We start from the raw sequence: 26,417 nt of genomic DNA, 5'->3' as shown, positions 1-26,417 counted from the left end.
TGTATATTTGGAGTGAACAATCTGACAATAAAATTAAGAAAACAATTCCATTTAAAATAGCATCACGATATTCTCTTGTCTATTTACGCTGCCTAAGACGAACACGAGTGTGAGAGTGGATACCCCTGTCATTCAAGATCTTAGAGGAGATGCTTTCAGGTTTCTCCCATTCATTATGTGTTGGTTGTGGGTTTGTTATAACCTTTATTATATTCAAGTATGTCCCCTGAATACCTAATTTGTTCAGTTTTTATCATGAAGGGATGGTGCCTTCTATTAAGTGTTTTTTCTGCCTAAATAGATTTATGATAGGATCCAACTTTTGAACTTCTTGGTATATATTCAAAGGAAATAAAATCAGCCTATAAAAGAGATACCTGCACACCCACATTTATCCATAATTGCTAAATTGCCCATCAACCAATGAATGAAGAAAATGTGTGGTGTACACATATATATAATATCTATATTTTCAGTCATAAAAGGATATCCTATAAGTTTCAGCAAAATAAACATAACCAGAGAAAATTAAGTTAAGTGAAATAAGTCAGACACAGAAGAACAAATACCCCATGTTCTCTCTCATTTACGGAAGCTACAGAAAGTCTATCTGTATGTAGAATGGTGACTATTACAGGCTGGGAGTCGGGGAGAGGGGAGGCACATAGAAGAAGGCGGGACAACAGTACTAAAACACAAAGTTATGAAATCCTAGTGTTCTATAGCACAGTGGGGTGACTATAGTTCATAGTAACCTATCATATATTTTATGAATAACTAGAGAAAAGCCCAAAGACTCCAAACATAAAATAATAAGGAAATAAAAATGTTGATTATCCTGATTTGATCATTACAGATTGTAAACATGTATAGATTATCTCACTGCATTTATAAATATGTACAATTAGAGTAACAATGAAAGTATAAAAATAGCATCATGATGATAAATGCTTGAGTAAATAGGCTTACTCTGATTTAATTATTACACATTGTATATATGTATTGAAACATCATATGGTACCCCATAAATATGTACAATTTTTATGTGTCAACTAAAAAAATAAATCACTTAAACAGAACATCAAAGAGAATAGAATATTTAGGAATAAATTTAAAAGGAGAAGCATAAAATACTCTGAAAAGTAGAAACATTGATTTAAAAAATTAAGATCTAAGTAAATGGAAAGACACAATGTTTGTGAATCAGATTAACATTGTTAAAAAGGCAATATTACTCAAATTGATCTGCAGATTCAATGCAAGTCTTATCAAAATTTCAGCTGTCCTTTGTAGAAACAGACAAGTTGACCCTAAAATTCATATGGAACTGTAAGGGTACCAGAACATACAAAACCAATCTTGAAATCAAGGAATAAAATTGTAGACTCATACTTCCCAATTTCAAAACGTACTACAAAGCAACAATAATTAAGACAAAATTACAATACTAGCATGAGGACAGACACAGAGATCAATGGAACAGAATTGAGGATCCAGTAATAAACCCATAGATCTACGGTCAGTTAATTTTTGACAAGGGTACCCAAACCATTCAAATGGAAAAAAAAAGATTCCTTTAACAAATGGTGCTCAGACAACTGAATAGCTGCTTAGAAAGAATGAATTTGGACTTTTATCTCACATCATATCTAAAAACCAATTCAAAATGGATGAAAGAAGCAGGTGTGGTGGCCCACGCCTGTAATCCCAGTGGCTTGGAAGGCTGAAGCAGGAGGATCACAGGTTCAAAGCCAGTCTTAGCAACCTAGGAAGCTTGTAAGCAACCAAGTGAGACCCTGTCTCAAAAGAAAAAATAAAAAGGCCTGGGATGTGTCTCAGTGATTAAGTGCCCCTGGGTTCAATTCCTGGTACAAAAAAATAAAAATAAGGACAAAAGACATAATGAAAGAACTAAAACATAAAACTCTAAGAAAATATAGAAATAAATCTGCATGAGTTTGAATATGGCAATGGATTTTTAGATATGACACCAAAAACATGAGTAACAAAAGAAAAATGTCTACATTGGACTTTATTAAAATTGTACACTTGCATGTTTCAAAGGATGCTGTCAAGAAAAAGAAAATCCACAGAAAGGAAGAAAATATTTGCTAACATGTATGATCACAGCATGTATATCTAGAAGATGAAAAAATTTCTTGCAACTCAATAGTTAAAAAAAACACTAAAATATACGCAAAAGATTTAGACAAATATTTCATCAAATATTTAAAAGGGCCAATAGACACATAAGAAAAATGTGCATCATTGACTTCTAGGGAAATGCAAATAAAAACCACAGTGAGATACTGTTTCCCACCAAAGAGGATGACGATAATCAAAATGTCAGACACTAACAAGGGTTATCAAGGTTGTGGAAAAATTGGAATATTCATACACTACTTACAGCAATGTAAATGGCACAGCCACTATTTCTCAAATGATTAAACACAGCATTACCATGTGACCTAGCAATTACATTCCCAAAGGAATTGAAAAGACATCCTCACAAAGACTTGTGCATGAATGTTTATAGCAGCCATATTCATAAGAGCCAAAAGGTAGAGACAACTCAAATGTCATGAACAAATGGATAAATGAAATGTGGAGCCCTCCCACAATGGAGTATTATTCAGTTATAAAAAGGAATGAAGTACTGACACATGCAATAACACAGATAAATTGAAAATATTATACTATTTATATAAATACAGAATAGGAAGATGCACAGAATCAGAAATTAGATTACTAGTTGTTAGGAACCGAAGAGGAATGAGGAGGCTAGTGAGTAATGTCTAATAGGTATGAAATGTTTTGGCAATGAAAATGCTCTAAAATGGACTGTAGTGATATTTGTAAATATCTGCATTTCTGTGAATTTACTAAAAACATTGATTTGTACACTTTAAGTGGGTGAACTGAATGGTATGTGAATTATAGCTCAATGAAGTTATTGTAAAATCGAGTATCAATGAATGAAATGTGTATCATTCAACAGATGTATATATATGGTCATTACTGAGACTGAAGGATGTGAGCTAGACTAGTGGAAAAGGATGAAGAATTCAAACATATCGTCATGGAAGTGACTGCAGTCAAGGCTAAAATCTGAAAAGAAAAAAATTGCAAAAGAAGCAGTTGAGAAAGAAACATGAAGGTGAGACTTGGAGTGAAAATAAATTCTGTCTGAAGATGATGACCTCAGAGTCCCATTTTCAAAACAGTTGAAGAAAAGGCTTTTTATGTCTGCCTGCAGGTTGGGTAGACATTCTGCTCATATAAGCACAGTCTATATGTCCTTGTCCTGCTTCTATAAGCAACTGGGTCAAGTACTTCAGCCTTCCTAGGAGAACTGACCAAGCCTGAAGTCTGGCTAGATGTTCAAATACTAACTAGTCTTAAAACCTAGTGGAAACAATGCAGTCTATCAACACTTCATACCACTCGATTTTTATGTTTGGAAATAACTTATTATTACTAGCATTGTGATTTTTAAGCTAAGATGTTTTGAAAATTTTGATTATGTCTGTAGAACAGTGCTAGAATGTTTAGGTGAATTCAATTTATAATAAACTTAATATTATTATAATTAGATTAATAAGAGTAACTTAAGTATTTGAGTTAATTTGACTGTGTTGTATATGTTCCTTGTCATGCATTTGAAATGCTTAAGAAGGAAAATGAATACATTAAATGATAACTTAAACATTGACGGGAATTAATTAACCAAGTTTGTAAATGAGGCTGCTTAAAAATTTAGCCTGATAAACTTGAATTAATCAATCATTAATTAAGGAAACAGATAATTTTCTATTTTACTATACTTCTCAACAGTACATAGATATTTATAAGTTGAGCTTAAATTCTTGAGGGAAACAAGATTTTTAAATATATAATGCTAAATATACTTACTTAAATACTATATACTTTTAAGCAAAATAATAATTTTCTCATGCATAAAAGGTCCAACTCAGTCTTTCATAAAGATATTACATGTAAAGATATTACATTTTTACACAAATCTCCTTAAACCACAAAATGGTACTTTTAGATATAGAGAGTAAAACCTGCAAAATTCATCTTCTGAATAAATGTTTTGGAGTGTCTACACACTGCCAAGCAGGGTTCTAGGAACAAGGGATACGGTGGTCACTGTAAACCATGTACCATGTCCTGTCCTGGCCCTCCTGGAGCTTGCCTACTGCTGGGAGAGACAGACAATAACGAACACACATGATGTGTTAGATAGTATTTCTAAAAATACTATTTAATACTGATTTAACCTCTTGGGGCCTCAGGTCTTTCATTTGTAAAATGGGGATAATCATGGAGCTACACCAAAGGGTTTGTGTTAGTCAGTTTTTCCCGTTTTGACCAAAAGACCTGACCAGAACAATTTTAGGGGAAGAAAAAGTTTTTTTTAAGAGCTCACAGTTTCAGAGGTCTCAGTTCATTATAGAGCCAGCTCCATCATGGCAGAAGAGTATGGCAGAGGGAAGCAGCTCAGATGATGATCAGAAAGCAGGGAGATTCCACTCTTCAGATACAAAATATATACCCCATAGCCACTCCCCCGGCCAATGAACCACTTCCTCCCTCCACACCCACCTGCCTCCAGTTACCACTCACTTAATCCCATCAGGGATCAAATCACTGATTAGGTTATGTTTCTCCTCCAAACTTTCTTGCATTGTCTCACACGTGAGCTTTTGGGGGACACCTCACATCCAAACCATAACAGGGTTGTTACCAAATTAACAAATAAATATTTGTAAAGCATTAGAACAATGTACACGGCTCGATGAACATTTTGTTGCAGGTAATAAGTGCTACAGAGGAAAATACTGCGGAATAAGGGGGCAGACATGAGATGCATCCAGGAAGTTGGAGGAAGGAACTTAAATAGTGGAAGCATTTGATCCAGGAGCTGTGTTGAAAGGAAAGGCATAATGGGGGTAGCTATTACAAGGTGAGGGATACACAAAACTGGGGCAGGATTGATGGACATGAAGGAGATGAGGTCAGCAGAGAGAAGTAGCCAGAGGAAGCTCAGGTAACAGAAGTCACAAGAGGGTTCTGATTAGGAAACTTACATGATCTTGTTTACATTTTTTAAGGATCTCTTATGGTTGGGTGTAGATCTGACCACAGAAGAGGGGTGGTCACAGGGTGCCTGGGAAGAAGGCAATTACAGGAATAATTATTTACAACTTACTTCGCCTTAAGAATAAGAACTGGTGATGACTTGGACAAATTCGGCAGCAAAGGAGGTACTGGTAAGTGGTTGGGTTCAGGATACATAGGGACAACCAACAGAATTTGCAGTGAATAAAAATCCAAAGTGAGCCCCACTGGCATGTTTGTGTGTTTTTCCTCCAGCTCTCATGTGGAGTTTAGGTGCACCAGAAGAGGTGAAGAATTTGATTTAACCAAATATGGGGCTTTTCCAGGTAGTTAGGTGGATATGATGAAGAGAGAGGGTAAAACGTGTTGAGGATACATACAAGAGAGCGATTATCACAGTGGACCGTGGAAATTCCGCTGGGAAAGTCAATAGATGGAGCCTCCCATTGAGGTGGAAATATTTTTAAAATAGCAGGAGGTGGCTGGAAATTAGGATGCTTGAGATGGAGATTTTGATAGTCTGGAGAATGATTATCAAAGTGGGTCCTTGGATCAGCAGCAGTGGTATTATCTGAGCACCTGTAAGAAATGCAGAATCTTGGGCCCCACACCAGACCTACTAAATGAAAATACATTTGAACAAGTACCCCAGGTGGTCTCTATGCATAGAGAAGGTCTGAAGCACAAGTCTAGAGTAGCACAAGAGGGACTGGTGGGTGGTGGAGGAGAGGAAAAGCAGTGACTATTCTAAGTGGGTACTGAAAATATCCATGATGATCACCACAGTAGTGAGATGCAGACAGCAAATGTGCAACACATTTGGTGGAATGAACACCAAATAAGGTGTTCATAAGGTGGAAGAACTGCAACAGGAGGAGCATCTAAACTAAATGTTGCAAAAGGGCTAGGGTCTTTGAGTAGGGAGAGAGGATCATGAGTCTGGAGGCCATGAAATAAGGAACAGAAAGGGTACCAGTAGCACCTGCAGCAAAGTGGTAACTGAGGTGCACAGGGAAAAAGAGTTGCCACCTGAGAAAGCTTCTGGAAAAGCAGTGTCCTCAGAGGCAGCCAGTGTGGGTTACAGAGTGTAACACTAACACACCACCCGACCCACAGCTGTCAAAGTGCCAAAAACATCATAGAGGGCAGGTTTTGTTTCTTTGGGTTCTCCTGACAGTTCAAATATGCTTTGCAAATATCTGAGTCTCTAAATGTGGGGTGCTTTAAATGCATGCAAAGGTTTATCTAAATCATTTTCTTGTGGATATGACATAGCAATATATGCATACAACTTCAAAGACACTAGTAAAAGTCAAGTTGTTAAAAAATGACAAATTCTTTACATAATGTTTTTAAGAGATCATATTTTAATAAACCCTTATATAGCATGTTAAAAATATTAGCTTCCTGAATCTTCATCATACCTTCATAGGGCAGGTGCTATTTTACCCCCACTTCACAGAAGAGTAAACAGAGGCACAGAAAAGTCTGAGTAAGTTTCTCAAGACCCCACCACTGGCAGACAGGAGAGCTGGGATCTAAAGCTAAGATGTTGGTCCAGAACTGTTATCTGTTCTCTGCACCACTGACTGCCTCTCTTCTACTCAATATATAAAAGATGCTTTAGGGGGAAAAAAATCCAAACTTTTCTATCATTCAGAGACTCATGGGCTTAAGAGACCTTAAGCAAATTGTATTTTCTTGCATGGTAAACTTAATGTCATTCCAGACAGATGGGAAGTCAATCTTATTTTTGAAAATCCTTAGAGAAGATGGTGCCATGACTTCCCTTGATGACTAATTTCACCATCAGATGCTTCCAACTGCCACCGTGCTCTTCTTCGCACTTAGCTTGAAACTTGCTATTGCAACTTAAGCCTATTCTCCTTTTGTAGTTCTCTGAAGACCAGCAGCCAGGCTCTGAAATTTTAAATCCAATCTACTTCAGGACACTTTCCTCCCTCTTTTTTGCTTTCGTATCCTAGAAAGTTCCTGTGCTGAATCATCACAATCCAAAATGAACTCACAGATCGTCTCCTAATCCTTACTTAACCAGAGGTATCAGTTGTCAGGAACATCAAAAGGTATTGAGGTGGGAGCATCCTTAGGTGACTTGAATGGAAAATTCAGGTGAGCCTTTGAGGACAAGTGCCAAGGAGATGTCCTGCTCTTGGGTCTCAGTCTCAGGAAATAGAATCCAGAGGTTCAGGCTAAATATACATGAAGGAGCTGAAACTGCCATACTGTTCTTAGAAATTACCTCCACCTGTGTCATTCACCATCAATGACAAAAGTATACAGTGAGCACAATAATTCAATGATTTGAATTTTGAAATTTGGCAGCTCCTGCCTTTGGGACTTGGGAGCTGAGACACTAATGAATTAGTATAAGAAAGCAAATGGATATGGTGATCTGTCTATAGGGAGTTGGCTTATGCCTTTGTCACAGGCCAAAAGGATGTGCAAGGGTCTTAAATTTATAATTGAATATTATTTAGAATCCATAAAATTCCTTCAAGTTTTTTAAAGTTTACCTTGGCTATTATAAAAGTAAGTAAAATGAATTTCATACACGTGCCCATACAGAACACATCTCTACAACATGATGATCTGTTTAGAAACCATGCAAATGTATCTCTCCCTGCCTCTCCAGTGCCTCCGTCTATGTTCGGCTAAAATTTATAAACATGGCATATCACCTAAGTCCCTACAGCCTGCACAGCTGACCTCTGCCAGATTAACCAAAGGATTAATAGTCCCATTATGCCCCCATATGAAAGGCCACCTATCAAAATTTAAATAGAGTAACGGTTAGCATAAGTGGTATATCTGATGCTCAATTTAGGTTTTGATAGGTGCCCTATATATGGGATGCCAGGATGCAACAGTTTTTAACAAGGCCTTGCAGTCTTTAGGGTCACTCAAGCATGAGTCTGCCAAGTAAGCAGACTCCAGGCTACTTAACACTCTCAACCTCAGACTCTGCAGCTAAAGCACTAGGATGATCTGTACTTCTCAACATCCTTTTCATTTTCACCCCAGTAAGAAGCCTTTTTAGATATTTGTTTTCCTTATCACCCTCATTATTTCAATGTTACAGTATACTACAGATCCAATGGCAGAATTTACATCTAATAATGGCTTATGTATCAAGAGTAAAATTTGTTCACCACCCCAAGTACCAAAGTTTTCCCACCTGGGAGTGATATCATCAGTCAAGAACACATAAGAAAATTATGTCTATTTTTTGGAGTTGTTTGGTCAAGAGTTAGTGAGCACTACCAGGCTCTAGACACGGTCAAAATCTTCCCTCTCAAGGGGAAGTCATCTGAGTCATTTATAAAAACACATGGACGCATCTCTGAGAACACGGTGCTATGGTTTGGATCTTAATGTCCGCCAAAGGCCCATCTGTTAAAGGCTTAGTCCCCAGCTCAATGCTATTGGGAGGCAGTGGAAACTTTAAAGTGGGGCATAATGGGAAGTCTTAGGTCACTGGCATGTGCTCTTGAACAGGAATTTTGGGACCTCAGTACCTTTTGTCTCTTTATTTCTTGATTGCCATGAGGCGAACAGACTGTTCCACCATGTACTCTCTGCCATGATGTGCTGCCTCACCACAGGCCCCAAAGCAATGAGGCCAACCTCCATGTGAACTGAAGCCTCCACAAACTGTGAGCCAAAAGAAATCTTTTCTCTTTTTAAGATGATTGTTTCAGCTATTTTATTACAGTAACAGAGAGCTGACTAACACATATGGGAACTGTTATCCTTATTAGTAATGCCTCATTATGCTACACATGACTCAGTTGTGTAAAATAGTGTTCACATAATACAGAACTTGATGAATGTACTAATCATATATCTCTAGAGTGCCTTCTAAAAGCCTCCAAATCATCAAAGAACCACAAAGGCACAGAAATCTAAGCTGGGAGGGACTGAACTGCATAGTCTACCTCCTTCATTTTGCAAATTAGTAATATGAGCCCATATACATTTATATTTCAGTACTCAGGAAAGAGGCCCCAATGGAGTTGTAAGCATATTTAAGATACTGATAGGCAATATCTCCAGTTAAACTCCTCATTAAAAAATGTTTATATGATTTTTAATTTGTGAAAATTTAATGAAGGCAAACCACAAAATTCAACTGTGCTTTACCTTGATAACATATAATTCAAGTTTAATTCTTAAACTTTGTTATTTAAAGCAAAAAAAGACATTTAGCAATGTCTAGGAAATGGCCTTATTCATTTTGACATTTTTCCCCTATTTCTGAACTTCTCAATGAAGTTATACACCCACAGAACCCAAAGAGACAAAAGCTCATGTATAGTCATGCCAATCATTTCACATTCATCACTGAAGGGTCATCACCCTCTCTTTTCTCCCCTGCAAGTCAAACATTAAAGTTAGTTCCCCTTGACTGCTGATGATAATCCAATACTTATTTTCCACTGCTTTTTAGGAGAAAAAAAAGTGTTTTTAAAATTTTTACCCAGGCTGAATGCATACTTGAGACTCATCCTTGAAGCACTGCAAATCTTTTCCTCCGCTTGTGACAGAAAGCAAAAGTACCTCAAGGAGCCAACACACAGAACCCATGAGTACTAGGACAATGAGGAGCAAAGGTGGCACACAGTAGAGAAGGGACCATGTGCAGGGCCAGCCCAGGTGCTGTGCTCACAGTCCAGCTCTAAGATTTGTCCCTGAGAGCTGCCGAAGGTATATAAGCAACAGGGGCAGAAGGAAAGACAAATGGTCAGAGACTGTGATAGGTCACCTAGCAACACAGGTTTCGGTTTTCCCAATGCCCCAGGAAGGAGGGCGGGAGGCACAGGACAGAGAGTCCAACCAGGGCGCATGTTCACACATGTGCCCCAATTCTGTGGGTCTGTCCCGTCAAACATTTGGTAGTAAATGTTTCATCACTAGTTTTTCTTCTTAGTAAGATTAAGAGTACTGCCTGTTGAGGCTCCTCCAGTTGAAACCATGCTGTCATCAGGCAAAGAAAAGGCAAAACTGAAAGGATGAATCACTCTTGAGGAGGATGGAGAAAAGTCCTTGGTATGTGCCCTTTCTGTTCTGCTCTCTTGGGCACCTACCCATCTCTGCTGCTCTCATCTCCCCTGGGATAGGTACAGGGCACAGTCTTTGGGATATTTGTTTTTAAATGCATTTCTAAAACCCCCAAACCGGTGAGGATGACATGTGAATTAGGGTTGCAGCATCTGCCTCACTGTCTTAAACAGTTGCAAAAAATCATCAGCCTTTCAAACCCTTCAAATCCAGCACATTTCAGGAACTTCTTGGCTGTTTCCAGAGCAGTTACAATGTGCATGGCACTGACCTATCTACAGAGGAACAGTAGAATGTAACTTGTCACTCTTCAGAGCCTAGCATTGAGCAGGCACCGGGTCAGCTGGTGATGGATAAATGAAACAATGCATGAATGAAATGCACTTGGCCTTAGGAGTTTATGCTCTGGTGAATCCAACACGGAGACCCACAGTAATAGAAATCCAGATGGACAGTGAAGAGAGATGCTTAAGTAGGTTAGAGTGTTTTGAAGTTTTACAAAGACAAGCACAATGCCTTTTAAAATCTGTGTTCAGTCTTCTACCGTAAACATTTAATTAAACTCCTCCAAACATCAGCAAACAGAAGGAACCCCATGTTTGCATCAAGTCAACTCTGGTATCCTTAACCAAAGTGTCAGCATGATTCTTTCTTCTTGTTTGGTAAGACTCAGAGGCAGAGGGTGCAGGTAAGACAACAAAACACTCAGATTGAGCCAGTCAGCAAAGGCACTAATACTGTTTTTATTTACTGGGAGGAAATCTGAGTATATTTAAGAATAGAATAAATTTGGGCCAAGGATAGAGCGAGGTTTTTCAGGAGTGACTAAGGGCATCTTTTGAGGATTCAAGCATGGCTGAATGACACTTTGGTGGTTGAAAGAATTCAAGAAGTAAGTTAATAGTTGGCAGTGGGATGCACTGTCAACCCCATCAAATTGAAGGTTGAGGCAGGAAGATTCCAAGTTCAAGGCCAGTCTCCATACCCTGTCTCAAAATACAAAATAGAAAGGGTTGGGGATGTAGCTGAGAAAGCGCCCTGGGTTCAATCCCTAGTACTGCATTTGAAAATCTCTCCCATCCCTCCAAGATCCTATAACTATGGCACAGAGATGTGTGCATCTTGTGGCTGCTAGTCCAGGTCCCATGGAACTAGGGTGGAACTCTTCGGACATGCACAGGAACCAGAGTATATTAGTACCAGGCTGAATGTCCCTAGCCACTGCCATATGAATCTGAAGTTGCAATGCTTTGGATTTACGCAGAATCTCTAACCTTTACAAACATGATACTTAAGCCCCTTAAGTATCACCCTGGGTATATTGTTACATCTTTCATTTACTGAATTTAGAAATACTGTCACTTTGTCACAAAGTTTTATTTTTCTGCACATGGTTTCACCTTCCATTTCAGTGACACTACAGTGCATTCCCTTTCTTTGAATTGAGCCTTAGCATATTTTTCTTCTCTTCCTCTTCTATCATCACCCATTTCTTTAGATGTGCCCAGGTTTTTCTTGACCACGTTTCTGTTTCAAAATCTTGTTGACATCTCCAACAGAAATCCCACCCTGCTCTTCAGCTCTCTCCTCCAGTGTTCAACACTACATCTTCTAAGTACCTCAACATTTACCACTGCACACAAGTTAGGCACCTTACATTCTCCCTTGAAGCTATCCTCTGACCTCCTTTGAGGTCACTGGTAATGCTTATTGAAGGACCTATCCCTTCACACAAACCCCTAACTTCCAGGCTGGACTAGAAGAGCCCTGCAAGCTGTTTTTCCTGACTGCGGTGCCAGGTCTCTCAACTGTGCTCGATGCTGCCATGGTTCCCCTTCTGAAGTCTGAGTAGCATTTATGTTACTTAAAGATCCACAATGCTGCAGGCCCTCCCCAGTATCTCTAACAGACTTTCTGAAAGTGCAGGATGTAGACAGTTGCAAAGGCCAAATGCTTACGAAGTATTTCGGATGAATTTCAGTAACATAAAAACTCAGGATTTAAAAATATTATGTCTCTTACTAATTTATTGTAATTTTGATCCTCTTCTGATCTGTCTGGTATAGCTAAGAAAAGTGTCAGGTTAGTACCAGCAAGATCGTGCCTCTGATGTTTGCTGATCTCCATTTGTAACAAGCTTAGCTCAGAGCAGTGCTGAAGGAACGGGGGTCAAATTAGAATTTAATGAAGGTTTGGATTTCAGAGTGTACTTAGAAAAGTGATAGAGGTTTATTATTTCCCAAAGCCAGTAAGTTTACTTACCAAAAATAAGTTTCTTTTTAACGTAAAAGTATGTAAGAAAAATAAATGTCAATACAATGAAGTTCTAATAAATAATAATGGTGACACAAATAATACCCAAGGAAATATTAAAAACAGACCTACGGGCTAAGATCCAGACTCCTTATTTTCCCAGACATCAGACCTTATTTAGCTTAATCTCCAATACGGCTTGGATATGAGGTGCCCCCAAAACTCCTGTGTTAACGCAGGAATGTTCAGAGCTGTAACCTAATCAGTCCTCCTAGTTTGAATGGCAGTAGCTGGAGGCAGGCTGGGTGTGGCTGGAGCGGTGGGTCACTGGTGATGTGCCCTGGGAGGGTGCATTTTCCTGCAGGTCATCCCCTTGCTCACTCCACTTCCTCTTGCCACAAGAGGAGCAGCACTCCTCCACCACACCCTTCCACCATGATGTTCTGCCTCACTTTGGGCAAGAGCAATGGAGTTGGCTAACCATGGACTAAACCTCTGAAACTGTGAGACAAAATAAACTTTTCCTCCTCTAAGCGGTTCTTGTCAGGTACTCTGGTCACAATGACGAAAAGCTGACCACCACCATCTCCAGCTGCAACCCTTCTTTGTAAATTCTTCATCTGGGATACAGACACTTCTCTGCCCCTTGGCCCAACCCCTTTCCTTCTCCATACCCTCACTATGGTGTCCTTTCAGTCTGGGCTGTGCTGCCTCACTTTTTGGCCCTTTGAAATTCTATTTATTTTGACGTGCCAGATAAAATCTTTTCTTCTTTAGGAAGTTTTCAAATTATAATTCAACAATCTGTCTGCTTGTCCTTTGGTTAGGGCGCTTCTTTTATTCTCTTCTATATTCTAATTTAATAAATTTGTCCTACAGAGTTACAAATTCCCAGAAAGAAAAGGCCAGGCCATTTTTACACATACCCCTCTGCCCCCCGAATCAACTAGGAATGTGTATATGTATGTATAATACACACACACACACACACACACACACACACACACACAATTTGTGAATAATGGGTAGGGATTTTATACCTCATCTCATCTCCTGTCCCAGGATCTATTTGTAGAATTTTTTCTCCTCTTATTAAATGAGTACCTTTAGAAACTGGTTTTAACATAGTGATGGCAGTTCTAATTTACTGAGTAGAAAACAGTATGGAACACTTCCAAAGTCCCTGAAAAAGGTGTTTTTATTAGCCTCCTTATTTAGGTGCAAATCTTTGATTTTTTGGTTTATTTGCATCTTTGGTGGGGAGAGAATGGAGGGGGAGCTATATTCTAATCTAATTAGGTCTGAGGGCATGACTTACAAAGAACTTCAAAAATTAGCAAAAATGTCCAGAATTAGCCAGTAATTCTTTTATCAACTGCTACTTATCAATTACTGGCTTTGTTCTAGGTTTTATACCTGGGGCTAAGTACAGAGAAAGTAAAATCCACCATTGCTGCCCTCAAGCACTCAAGCTGGGAATCCCTTACTCAATGAAAATGTGAGAAAACATGCTTTGCTGTTGTGTTTCAGATGACTCTCCCCTGACAAGGTATTGTTGAATGTCAGCTCTATGCCAATTCATGTGCTGGATACAGGAGACTTACGAATCTTTGGTCTACCTTTTTCTGTCACATGATATGATTCCTGACTTTCACCTTCTGAGATAGTATCTGACCAACCAACAGTAGCTCCAAGGTTCACAAAGCATGTGCTTACATGATTAGAAAAGTATCGATCGTTTAATCTGGTAAAATGCTAACCAACCTTTATAGAATGTGTTTCTGGGGAGATTTCAAATTTGGGCCAGTTATCTATGAGTCTCTAATGAGGGTCTGTCTACATTTGCTCAAAGAAAACAACCCGTGACTGTGCAAAAAGCCAATACCAGAAGGCAACATGGTCAGACTTGCTATAGGGCATTTAAATGAAGACACTCAAATAATACATGGCCTTTTTTTTTTTGTTTTCAAATATCTAGTCATTTCTAGTCCTTAATGAATTTGTACACAGTCTCTTTCTATACTTTTGTGGAAAAGCAAATGCCTTAATCCATTGGGGCTGCTAGAATACCTTAACAGTGACCATAAACAACAGACATTCATTTCTCACAGTTGTGGAGGATGTGAAGTCTGAGATCAAGAGGGAGCAGATTTGGTGTCTACAGTGGCCTGCTTCCTGGTTCACAGTCAGTCATCCTCTCTGCATTCTCACATGGTGGAAGGGAACCAGGGAACTCTCTAGAGTCTCTCTGGATAATGACACTGATCCCATTCAAAGGGACTTCCACCTCATGGTCTTCCAAAGGCCCCAGCTCCTCAAACCATCACACTGGAGAATAGATTTCAGCATATGAGATTTGGAGGGACATAAATATTCAATTGATAGTGGCAAGAATGTCTGAAACAATTCTGTTGATTTGGAGTCCCTCCTTTCCAGCACAAGCTCTTTTTCAGATAGATTTCACATTCTCCCTTTGTGCCTAGCAGTGATTTTTATAAGAGATTAACTAGCAGAATTGTTTTAGTAGAATACCAGAGACTAAATACTGATAATGAATAATATAAATGTGGTTCAAATGCTGTGCTTTCTTTCAAAACAAAACAGTCAAAAAACCAAGAAAATCACTTTCATGGTAAATCAAGGCAAGAAAATTACAGAAACATTTTTTTTAGAATTTAATTTACTTTAAGAACACTTAATCCACATTTTGTTGTTGTTTCATTTTATTTTATTTTTGTAATTTCACCTAAATAGATTGGTTTACTAGTAACCATACCTGAGGATTTCTATCTTGCCAATGAAGACAATCTGTAAAAAGGAAATATATGCTGAGATCAAGAATATCCAGGGCTATGTGCCAAACAGATTGAAAAGTAAGTAAGTGACTTAAGGCTATATTGGAAAAGTACAAAAATCTGTAGCATTTAAAAAAAAATCAACTTGTTATGAGAAAGAGGTATAGTTGAAGTTTTTAGTCACGTTATAAACTCTCTGTCTTAGGTATGAAAAATGCGTCCATCAAAAACAAGAAGGAAAGAAGGGGAACATTATTCTTACCTAGCCTGAAAGTTGCTATGAAACAGATCCTTGGGACCACAGCAGGTATAATCAAAATGAGTTAGATCTACAGCCTGTCTGAAGGATCAAATGGAATGAAGGAGGAGGAAGAGGATATATTCCAACCATAATATGAAATTCTTATCAGGCAAATATGGCATTAAAATTCTGTATCTCCTATAAAACTTGCTCTGTGAGTGCTTTCTTCATTCAATGTAAACATGTCATCTTAACCACAATAATTGTCCCAGATATCTGGTATCCTAATCAAATCACTGCTTCTTCCTTCTAAGGAATGAATATGTTTGTGGAAAAGGAAGCAATTCTTTGGAGACATTGAAAGGAAACACTGTGAGAGGTCTTAGTAGGGATGCTTACAAGAAACTCAAAGAGGGATCTTTTTAATCTCTTGTTGATTCATCGTGCCCACATTAAGTAACATATGCTTCACTTGGTAGAAGAAGCCCTGCATTTGGAAGTAGAGCTCATATAGCAAAGGCCATCATAGTATTTTATTACAATATTCCAATAAACAGCAATAAAGATTGTTTTGCCCTTACACCTGCCCCAAAGATAAGTAGTATGGAGCCACTGATTTATGTGACTATATCTCAGTTTATATACTGCAGAGAGCAATCTTGCAAGAAGAGCTAAGATCATCTTTCCGGGGAAAGAGAAAGTATTCAATGTTCAAAGATTATGTTTTGGAGACTTCAGTTCCAAGTCCATCCTGAGACCTGGTCCTCCACAACTTCCAGGTTCGAATTCTTAATGACTCAATGTTTGTAGTGATGTTACTCAAGGTCAATGAAGTTAAAACCTAGGAAACTAGAATCCTCAAGAAATCAGAATTTATTCATATATTGCTATATTATATTTAAGTGGATGGGAAGACAGATTTGTTTGGCATACATGAAAAATGAATTATGCAGCATCTAGTTAGGACTAGTTGAAACAGCTCAGGTTACTAACATTGGTACAATATTTGTACGGAGCACCATCTGAACCAATGTCAATGATCATTTGTTATCAAACATTGATATTTAGTCCTATTCTGATTATAGGGCTGAGGATGTGGATCAGTGGCAGAGTGTCTGCCTGGCATGCTTCAGGCCTGAACCTCAGCATTGGGGGAAAAAATGTTCTGATTATCTGGGGTATAAGGTGTTACTTCTTGATTTAATCTGTGATAATCTAACCCCAAAGGAAAATGAGAAAATTCTTTGGAATTTATAATATCACATAGTACTTCCAACAGACTGAACAAAAATGATGCCACTTCAGATCCAGGGCAGCAAACCTGCTTCACACAGGCTAGGTAATAAATATTTTAGGCTTTGCTGACTACATATGGTCCCTATCTCATGTGTTTTTTCCTCCATTAACAATTTTAGTATGTAAAAATTGTTCTTAGATCACAGGTTTTACAAATCAAACAGTGGTCCAGGTTTGGCCTGTAGGCTACAGTCTGCCAAACCCTGATTTAGTTAGCTCAATACATGAAAAAGATTTGTATCTCCTCAATTCTTGCTGTTTCTACAAAAAATGATCCCTGCTAAGTGCAAATTAAGATGAAGAGGAACCCTGATAAAATTTCTAATAAAAAGTAAAACTGGATAAAGGAACACAAAAGAAAATTCTAATCTTTCAAATATCTTGGACCTGTTTCATGATGTAGTTAAAGATTTTTTTTTTTTTTTTTTTTGGTATGAGGAAGTTATACTTGGTGGTTTAAAACTCATGTCTTTATTCCAGAGACCATGGTGGAAATTCTCAAGGTCTGCAGACCGTAATCAGCTGCATTTGCCCTGTGTGGTTCTAGCATGAGCTAGATTGCAGGTTGCTATTAATAAGGTTTTCAGGAAGTGTCCAGAAATTAAATGTACATCAGGATCGAAAATGAATGGTGAGCGCGGTACCAGCAGCAATGGAACCTGGGCAGTTTCATGAAAGAAAAGATGGAATGCTGCCTTAAGGGGCACTTACTTCTCCGCCTGTAGAGCTCTCTTCCCATTGGAGTTCTGTAACTGATGTCACCTTAGAACAGGGTCCCCTCTGCCCTCCCTTTGCAAATCCCACCAATGACTGCAGCCACACTTTTGCTGGGAGCCTGTGAAGCAATGCCCAAGATAAAAGACTGAGAAACTCTGTGTGAAGTCAGTGTGCTCCAGCAGAGTAAATGGAAATACTTCCAAGCTGAACACAGAGAAAGCAGCGCAAACAGTGCTATACCATGCCTGTCACGTTTCCATGGGGCCTTTTGCCTGGCGGTCCGGCACATAAGGGAGGTTTCAGATTTCCAAGACCAATGTGTCTGCAGTCTTCAAATATTCAGCAAGTGCTATTTTTGCCACTGCTTCACAGAAATTTTAAATTAACACAGAGCTCCTCATTAACCTGTGTTAACTTACTAAATCATAAAACTCTAATTGCTTGCAAATGAAACCAGTTTCTAGGAGAGGATAAAAATGTTCAAATGTTCCCCACATTTAACATAGATCATGCCCATTAGAATTACTATTCATAACAAGTTCTTCACAATAAGAGTTAAATTTTAATAAATTAAGGCTCTCATGAAGAGTTGGTAATCAGCCTTCTATTGTTCTACCTGATGGGTACACTACTGTGCAGAAATACCCAACCCACAAGCCCTCAGGGAACAACCGTAGTTTTGCTCTTGGCTTGACAGATGACGTATGAAATTTTCTGACCAAGATAAAAAAAGGACTCCAGGCTCTGTGGCGGACCAAGATGGTACCAGATATGGAGTTGACCACTAAGGAGCTTGAGTGAGGTAACTGTGGTACCTGCATTTGCACAAGGTGTGGAACACCATAGGCACTCAAGAAATACTTTAAAGCTAGAGAGAGAACTCGTCAGCTAACCCACACATCAGAGTTCTGGACATACACCACCACTGACTTCGAACTCCAACAGTCATCCTGGTCCTAGAGACGACATCAAACCTTCCTGTCAAGGCGCCTTCATTCCTTTTGCCATCCAACCATCCATCATCACACAAAACCCCAAGCAGCTGCCCCATCGAGACAAAGCCAATGAGCTCTGCAGGGCCGAAAGAACAGAGATCCAGATGGGAATTAAGTTGAATGATGGGTGAGAGGAGGAATAAAAGCCATTAATATGATATTACAAAAATGGACCATCTGAAGTCAGAAACTGAAAACTGGCAATGTGGCTTCTTACTTCCCAGACACCTGTGAACTCCTTAAAACCCATTTAAAAAAAAATAGAGTTTCATTCTTTTTATGGTTCAGTGGTATTTCACTCTGTATATATACCACTTTTCTTTATCCATTCACCTGTTGATGACTCTGATTTGATCAGTATTACTATATCCATGTATTGAAAATATCACACTGTATCTCATAAATATGTAACAATTATGTGTTAACTGAAAAATTTAGAAAGAAAATGTCTAGTAAGGTAGAAATGTTAACTATCCTGATTACACAGTATGACGTATCAAATTGTCACAATAGCCCGTAAGTGTGTATGATTAAATAATAATTTTGTAAGAAAACAAAAACATCTCACTAAACATAGTAGGGCAGACTACCATAATAACAGTAGTAAATATAAGACTATTCACCCACTTTCAGACACAGAGCAACCCAGAAATTCTGGCACAGCACTGTTTAACACCCTTCTGTGTGTTCACCATTGAGACAAAACAATACCAAGTAGACTTTCAGGATGACCATCCATAGATGCCTAGCCCTGATTATTAGTATGTTCAGCTACATTAAATATTGGGAACCATTTCTTTTAAACCAGAAAGTTGCTCAATTTAAATTCTGATCATAATCACTGACAAAAAAAAAAAAAAGATATTCTCTACTCATAAAATTGGATCTAGATACTTTGTGCCTTACTGTGTAGCTTTCATATTTATAAACCATGAGTCTTACATGAAGTTTAAAGGAAGTTCTAAAGCTACAATATTAGATACCAAGAATCTGTAATATTTTATTTTTTAATTACCCTTTTTTCTGTAGAATATTAGATACGAATCGGCAAAATAAAAAATTTAATTTACCTCTTATATAACACAGAAAGTTTTTAGAAGACTAGAGAGGAAACCTGAAAACAAAGATATTAGGCAGCAGTCACTCAAACATCGTTTGCCTCCTGAGCCACAGTGGATTCAAGAATATTGTATGTCAAAAATCAGTTGCTACATCTCTATGAGTTGTATGATATGCTGTCACTATAATACAAAGCATGTTAAGAAAAACAGTCAAACTGGTCATCTGGTTGGGCAGCCTGTGGCTAGCACTTCGCACTTTCAGAGTCATGACAGTGGACAGTCATAAAATCCAGCAAGGTCACACAAAGGGGATGCAAGAGCTTTGTTTTTTCATTTATATCCCTAAAACAGGTCCAGATACATTTATAATGTTTTGCCTTTATTCATGAAGAAAGCTGGGGATTAATAAACACACACACACACACACACACACACACACACACACACACACACAATTCTTGCTTCAACTAGGGAAGTAAACTAAAAAAACCTTAAATATATCAACTGGAGGCAGTGGGTACACATTTTCACTGTGAGCAAAAAAAAAAAATGACAGATATTTGATGGTCTTTACTTTTTATAGCTACTACAATTATCAAAGCAATGAAAGAACTAGGAAAGATTTTTTAAGCAGGGTTGAAAAAATAATCTTCTTTGTTCCTTCTCTTTCTTGTTACTAGCAGGTAGTTGTTACTAGAAAGAAAGACTTCAGGGTGAGAAAAGAGCAGCCAGGAGAAGCATGTACAGCATAAACCTTAACAAGAGAGTTGGCCTCTTCAAAGAGTTCCATCTGCAGGCTATTCACTGCTGGACATTTTTCCTGTATGGTTTTGGGAGGCTAGACAAGACTGGTTTAGAGAAAGGCAAGTCTGAATGGCTTCAACACATTCAAAAACCACAGGGTGGAAATGAAAATGCATGCCACAGAAAATATTTGCAAATCATATCTGACAGAGGACTAGTAACCGGAATACATAAAGAACTCTTAAAATACAATGACAAATGACCCAATTTAAAAATGGGCAAACAATCAGAATTTTTTCACCAAAGCCATTTTACCAAAGAAGATATATAAAAACTAATGATTACATGAAAAGGAGTTCGTAATAATTATACATTAGAGGACTGCAAATTACAACCAAAGTAATGTACTATATTACATGCACTAGAATGGCTATGAAATTGTAAACATAAACATATTTATTTATATATACATATACATATATATATACTTATATGACTCACAATGCAATATAAACATATCCAGATATACATATAAATAAGACAAAGATATATATGTGTATTTATATAAGAGTGTGCATATGTGTTTATGTGTGTATAAAACTGTGTGTGTGTGTGTGTGTGTGTGTGTATTCGAGGATGTGATGAAAGTGGAACCCCCATGCATCCTCATACATTGCTGATTACTGTGGAAACGTAAAACAATATACTCTTAGATGTCTACCTAAAAGGGAAGGAAAAGAAATGCCAAACATATGTTTACTCGGAGAGTTGTGTGCAAAATTCATAGCAATCCTATCCATAGGACAAAAACAGAAAACTATCATTTGATGAATGGTTGAACAAAATGTAGCATATTATTTACAACAGAATACTGTTCATCAATAAAAAGGAACAAACTGTGTGACACATAATACAACATATACCAAAATCAAAATTTTTAAGTGAAAGAAATCAGATATAAAAGAATATATACAGTTGTCCCTCAGTATCTGGGAAGGTATTGGTTTTAGGACCTTTTGGATATCAAAATCAAGTCCCTTACATAAAATGGCAAAGTATTTGCATAAAACCTATGCACATTCTCCCTTATACTTTAAATCATCTCTAGATTACTTATAATACCCAATACAATGTACATACTACATAATAATGAAAAAAAAAGTCTGTATATGTTTGGGACAGATGAAATTTTTCCAAGTAATTTCAATCCACAGTTGGTCAAGGAAACTGCAGGTATGGAGGGTCTGTGTATTATATTACCAGTGTATGAAGAGCTTAAAAAGCAAATCTGTGAAGACTTAGCATATTAGTGGTCATCTGGAACTGAAGGAAGGAACACGGATTTAATTCACATGGGCACTGAGAATCATTTTGAGGTAACTGAACTGTTTTAAAACTGAATTTGTGATGATAGTAGCACAGTTCTACCCCAGCATATACTTCAAATAGGTGGACTTTATTGTATATAAAGTATGTCTCATTAAAGTTTTTTTTTTTACAAAAATTAGAATAATTCTCTTTTTATACTTTAGTCAAAAATTATGGTGAAAATCTGCATGAAATATTTTAATTCCTATATTTACTTACTAAATATGTATTGAATAAGGCCTGGGAACTCAAAATGCCTTTGACTTCAGCACCATGCTATGTTTAAATATCAAATGACTAGGTCTTTTCCAGTAACCCTAGGAATTTGCAGTGATCAGACTATCTATTAAGCCAGGGGACTTTGGATTCAGGTGCCAAGCTGGGTTGAACTGTCAGGATAGAAGAGTTCAAGGACCGATGCTTCCCTCCACCGGAACTCAGGAAATCACCAGAAACTAGACACTGTTCTGCCAGGCCATAGAGTAGTCCAGAGGCAGCTCATGGAGTCCCCATAGAGCTAGCCAAGCAGTCTCTTGAAAATAGTAGGGGGTCTATTTCTCAACCCCAACTCTGGGACACAATACTCAAGTCTATCTCATACCCTGTCTACTTCTAATACCAGTAAGCAAGTCCATCAACACATTTATGACTTAGAAGTCTAACTCTGCAACAGAAGGCAAATTTTTCCAAACTCAATGACTGTCCAAAATCAGCATATTTTATTCTCTGTAAAGGCACTTGTTTTCAATCTCTTTTGTCATTTTAATACAATTTGCATTAAGGACACATTAGAAATGAAAGGTGTAAAATTCAAAAAGAAATGGAATGCAGAAAATCCTGTAAGCAAGTAGGAAACACTTGAGTTTTCTCCAATCAAGTCCTATTTGTGTTCAAGAAATATATTAATTTTCTTCAAGGCAAAATGGCTTGGATAGCAGGACATTTACATTTAGATTTTAGGATCTTTCTTTGTTATCTGGCAGGTGGTTCTAAAGCTGAATTTCATAAGCATGCTGCTCAGAACTTCACACACACACCATGGTTAATGCACCATGTGGGTGATTCCAGGGATTTCCTGAGGTTAGAAGACACTCAGCTCTCATATTTCATAAAATCAGGACATCAGCATGGATGCAGGATAGTGGGCTGTCATGAACTGACTGTGGTATCTAGTTAGATTCCACTGAGGTAGGATTCTTCACTGTTCAATTTTTAGGCTTTTACTACTTGAATATAATCACTGCTGTTATTTTCAACCTACATCTTCGGACCAGAATCTCAAAGCCTCTTTCCACAAATATTATTCCCCATTGTTCTATCAGGAGGCAGAACAAAAACAAAAACAAAAACAAATTACATCTGCATAGGAATCAAGAGAAAATTGAGCTTGAGGGAGTACTGGCTTTTCTTTCCATAAGAGTTTAATGACCAATTTATTTGGGAAACATTACACTGAGCATCGATGCTTTGCAAGTCACAGATGCATGAGGAAAGCTTCCAAACTGCTGACTTTTATAACTTGAAAGGGCCCATTTTAAAGTTGTGACTCATTTATGAGCCTGAAAATGTTATATCCGTATGTATGAATCAGACCCTGGAAGTATAAGTTTACAAAGTATTACATTACCATCAACCACAAATTACAAATCCATTGATGAAATGCTGAGTTTACTTAGCAACAGCTGAAACTCAAAGTGGTAAGAAATAATCTAATTATCCAACATACTGTAATAAATCACGATGCCAGCAGGATTATGTTTGCTTAGCATTGCAATGCATATTTTATGACTACTTTTATAACTATTGAAGAAACTTGATCATAAGTGACATGTTTCAAATTTAAGTAAATCAACAGGAAAGAGGCATTGCTAATGTCAGGGCTGGAAAAGGAACAGGCCTCCAGGTGAGTCTCCTGATAATTTTAAATAAAACCATGGTTGGCAGACCTAGAAAACAAGCCAGCATTCTAAAAGGTAGCTCCCAATTTCGCATTCTCCTACATTTGATTCTGTATCAACAATTAAAACCATAAACAGTCAAAGTGAGACTTTCAGAAGCCATTGCCCCCACCCTTGAAAAACTGGGTTATGGCATATAAAAAGAAAAAAAAAAAAAAAAAAAACCACCTAAAAAAACCACCTAAAACTTGTTCGAAATGAGAAATGTGAAAATTAGAACACAGATCATTTGAGCATTCAAAATTAAGTTTATCATATATTGAAATTTAAATTTCCATTTTACCTAAAAACATACTATATTTAGAGGAAAAAATGCAAGATTGCTGCTACTCTTCTTCTTCCTGTCATCCACCAGAAATCAATCAATCGATTAATCAATCACAGGTAAATACATCAGAGGTGCATGACATGATCGGAGAAAAATGTGCCACAAAGAATAGCTGCTTCCTAATAGAATGTCTCCCTTATTAGTAGAGAACATTTTCAAGAAAACTCTAGATTGTTATGTATGGTAGAAGGACAGGGATAAATTTGCCACACAAACTTCTCCAGAAAGTTGTCTGCCTATCTTATAAGCTTAAAATATCCTTTGAACTATTCTAATTAACTAGAAAGAATTTCTATCAGGTATGAATCTCCCTCCTTCAATATGGAAAAGATGCTGAGATGGAACAAAGAGAAAACTGGTAGGGTCCGTTCAAATCCAAATCTCTAACTAAATAAACAGAAGAGTTATGTGATGTATGGTAAACTTTACACACACAAAAAGAAAGGCCCATGGGAGAAAGGGAAGGAGTGCAAGAGGGAGGGAGAGAGGAGAATGTGAAAGAAAGGAAGGCAGCCTGGCCAGAAAACAGAAATTCACAGATGTAAGGGGCTGGTGACATCATGTTCAAAACTAAAACTCTGTGGAAAAACATTTCTCAAAAAACATCCTTACATCTTAAAATCACAATATGGCAATTGGGGGCCACAAAATGGGAAATTTAATGAAGAATCAAACGTGGAAAATCTTATGCTATCACAGGGCTGAGTGATTTTTTTTTCCCTTTTACACATTTGTGTAATTATAAAGGATCACCTTTGAAAGAGGAAAGCCTATCAAGCTATTTAGTTTGCAAATGAAGAAACCAAGGCAAGAAGTGAAATGGTGGGTCACAGCCTTTAAATTGCAAAACTAAATCTCCAGCCCTGATCCTGAGTCTGGCCTCCATGTTTTCCTCACCACATCAGAGACTTGTTGATTTCTTCCCTATGTTACTGTTGGCTACAGCCTCTCATTCTTGATATGAAATGGACAATTTTCACTTTTTATTGCCTCTTTATATGAAAACAGGAATGGCCATTCTCTAACAAACCAAGCATGTTAAAAACATCCTCTGGGCTACGAAAAGTTGGCAAGGCTTGAATTAAGACTTTCAGCGACCATGGGCTAACCAATTAAGATGAGCCATTTTGAAAAGAAAACGTATGGCCTGTGTATAATTCTGAGGCTATTTTTATTGGCTCTTGGGAGTAGATGCAGTAGTGACCACCCTTATACATGCCTACATTGTTGAATTATGCTTTTATCCCTGCTGGTACACTATACTGTTATGTATGTATTTTAATTTAGGCAAATCTTTGTAAAATAAATAGATATGTCAACTAAGGTTTTCCATATTTATTCTTATTTTAGAGACATCTTATTCAACTTTTAGGTACAGCTGCTCCAGAAAATATCATAAGCCTGTAAATATCATGATTGCTAGGAAACAAAGCATTACCATAAGGAGTCTACCTTTTTTTAAAAAGAAAACTTTAATCCTTCAAATGCCATATTTATGTAGAGAAGTTCTAAAACAGGTTCATATGCATGATATTAAAAACTAATCACTAGAATAATCTTGGCACTAGCAGGTGGACTCAAAAGATATGTTCACCTTGGCTCCTCCCCTTAACCCCCTTAAAATGACCATGAGCATTTTTTTTTAACAAAGCAAAAAGTATAAATCCATAGAGACAACAAGAATGAATAAGGCAGTAGTAATAAGAAGTCAGAAAGTCAATCATTCACTAACTTACCTGGTTCAAAAAAGTGAATTTTAGAGCACCAATGTTGAAAAATAAAGAAGTAACCACATAGGTACTGAGGGCCAACCCCTCACCCATGACTCCAGTCTATTGGCATCAGTTCCCCTGCAGGGGGGACAGCTTGGGAGGACAGGCTCAGAGACTGCACAGAAGCTAGACACCTGCGTTCCTTCTGCTCAGGGCGACTACGAACTGTTCTTTGCCAACCTAGAAGAAGTCGTCTGTATTTACTGTGTGGAGAGGAAAAACAGATCTGTGGACTGGCTGCAGGGCGTCAAACACTGGGGAGAGCAGGGCTATTGCACTGGAACCAAGAAAGTAAGCAAATGTTTGCACATTAACTATTGAGACTTCTCCTTCCCCCCGTTTTTCAAATTCCAGAAAGTTGACACCTAGACTTTTGCCTTCATGGCAGGGTAACCACAAAGAATTCTCATGTGCTGGTCAAATTTTCAGAGAAAACAGAAAATATGGAAAAGTACAAAATTGGTATTGTATGACCACCACCCAAATCACCCCTTAGTGAAGTTCACAATTGGCAAGTTCTAGATATACACAGAGAATGTCTAATCAGCTCTAGAAGGCCTCATTGATAAATGTGAGCAAGCTTCTAAACATTTAAGGAAAGTTTCTAAAACAGAAGCCAAAACAAACAGAAAACTGCATCTTTGGGGAAACAATAACATATACAAAGGGAAACAATTTCAATAAGT

The 26,417-nt window shown here is 37.7% G+C and overlaps 1 protein-coding gene across 3 annotated transcripts in view; it reads right to left on the bottom strand.

Annotated features, from left to right (window-relative positions):
• KCNN2 (potassium calcium-activated channel subfamily N member 2) overlaps positions 1-26,417 on the bottom strand; it is a 276,234-nt gene that overhangs the window by 66,718 nt on the left and 183,099 nt on the right. Inside the window, exon 1 of one of the 3 annotated variants that reach the window (XM_079143886.1) lies at positions 25,696-26,034. The exons of the other annotated variants lie outside the window; for them this stretch is intronic. The gene's annotated coding sequence lies outside the window, so the exon portion shown is untranslated. Of the gene's footprint in view, positions 1-25,695; positions 26,035-26,417 lie in introns of those variants that run through there. 3 annotated transcript variants of the gene reach the window in all.

The sequence above is a fragment of the Sciurus vulgaris genome (assembly GCF_902686455.1).
Source record: "Sciurus vulgaris genome assembly, chromosome: 6".
Lineage (NCBI taxonomy): Eukaryota > Metazoa > Chordata > Mammalia > Rodentia > Sciuridae > Sciurus > Sciurus vulgaris.
The sequence above is the reverse complement of the archived record's forward strand: the minus strand, read 5'-3'. Positions and strand labels throughout refer to the sequence as shown.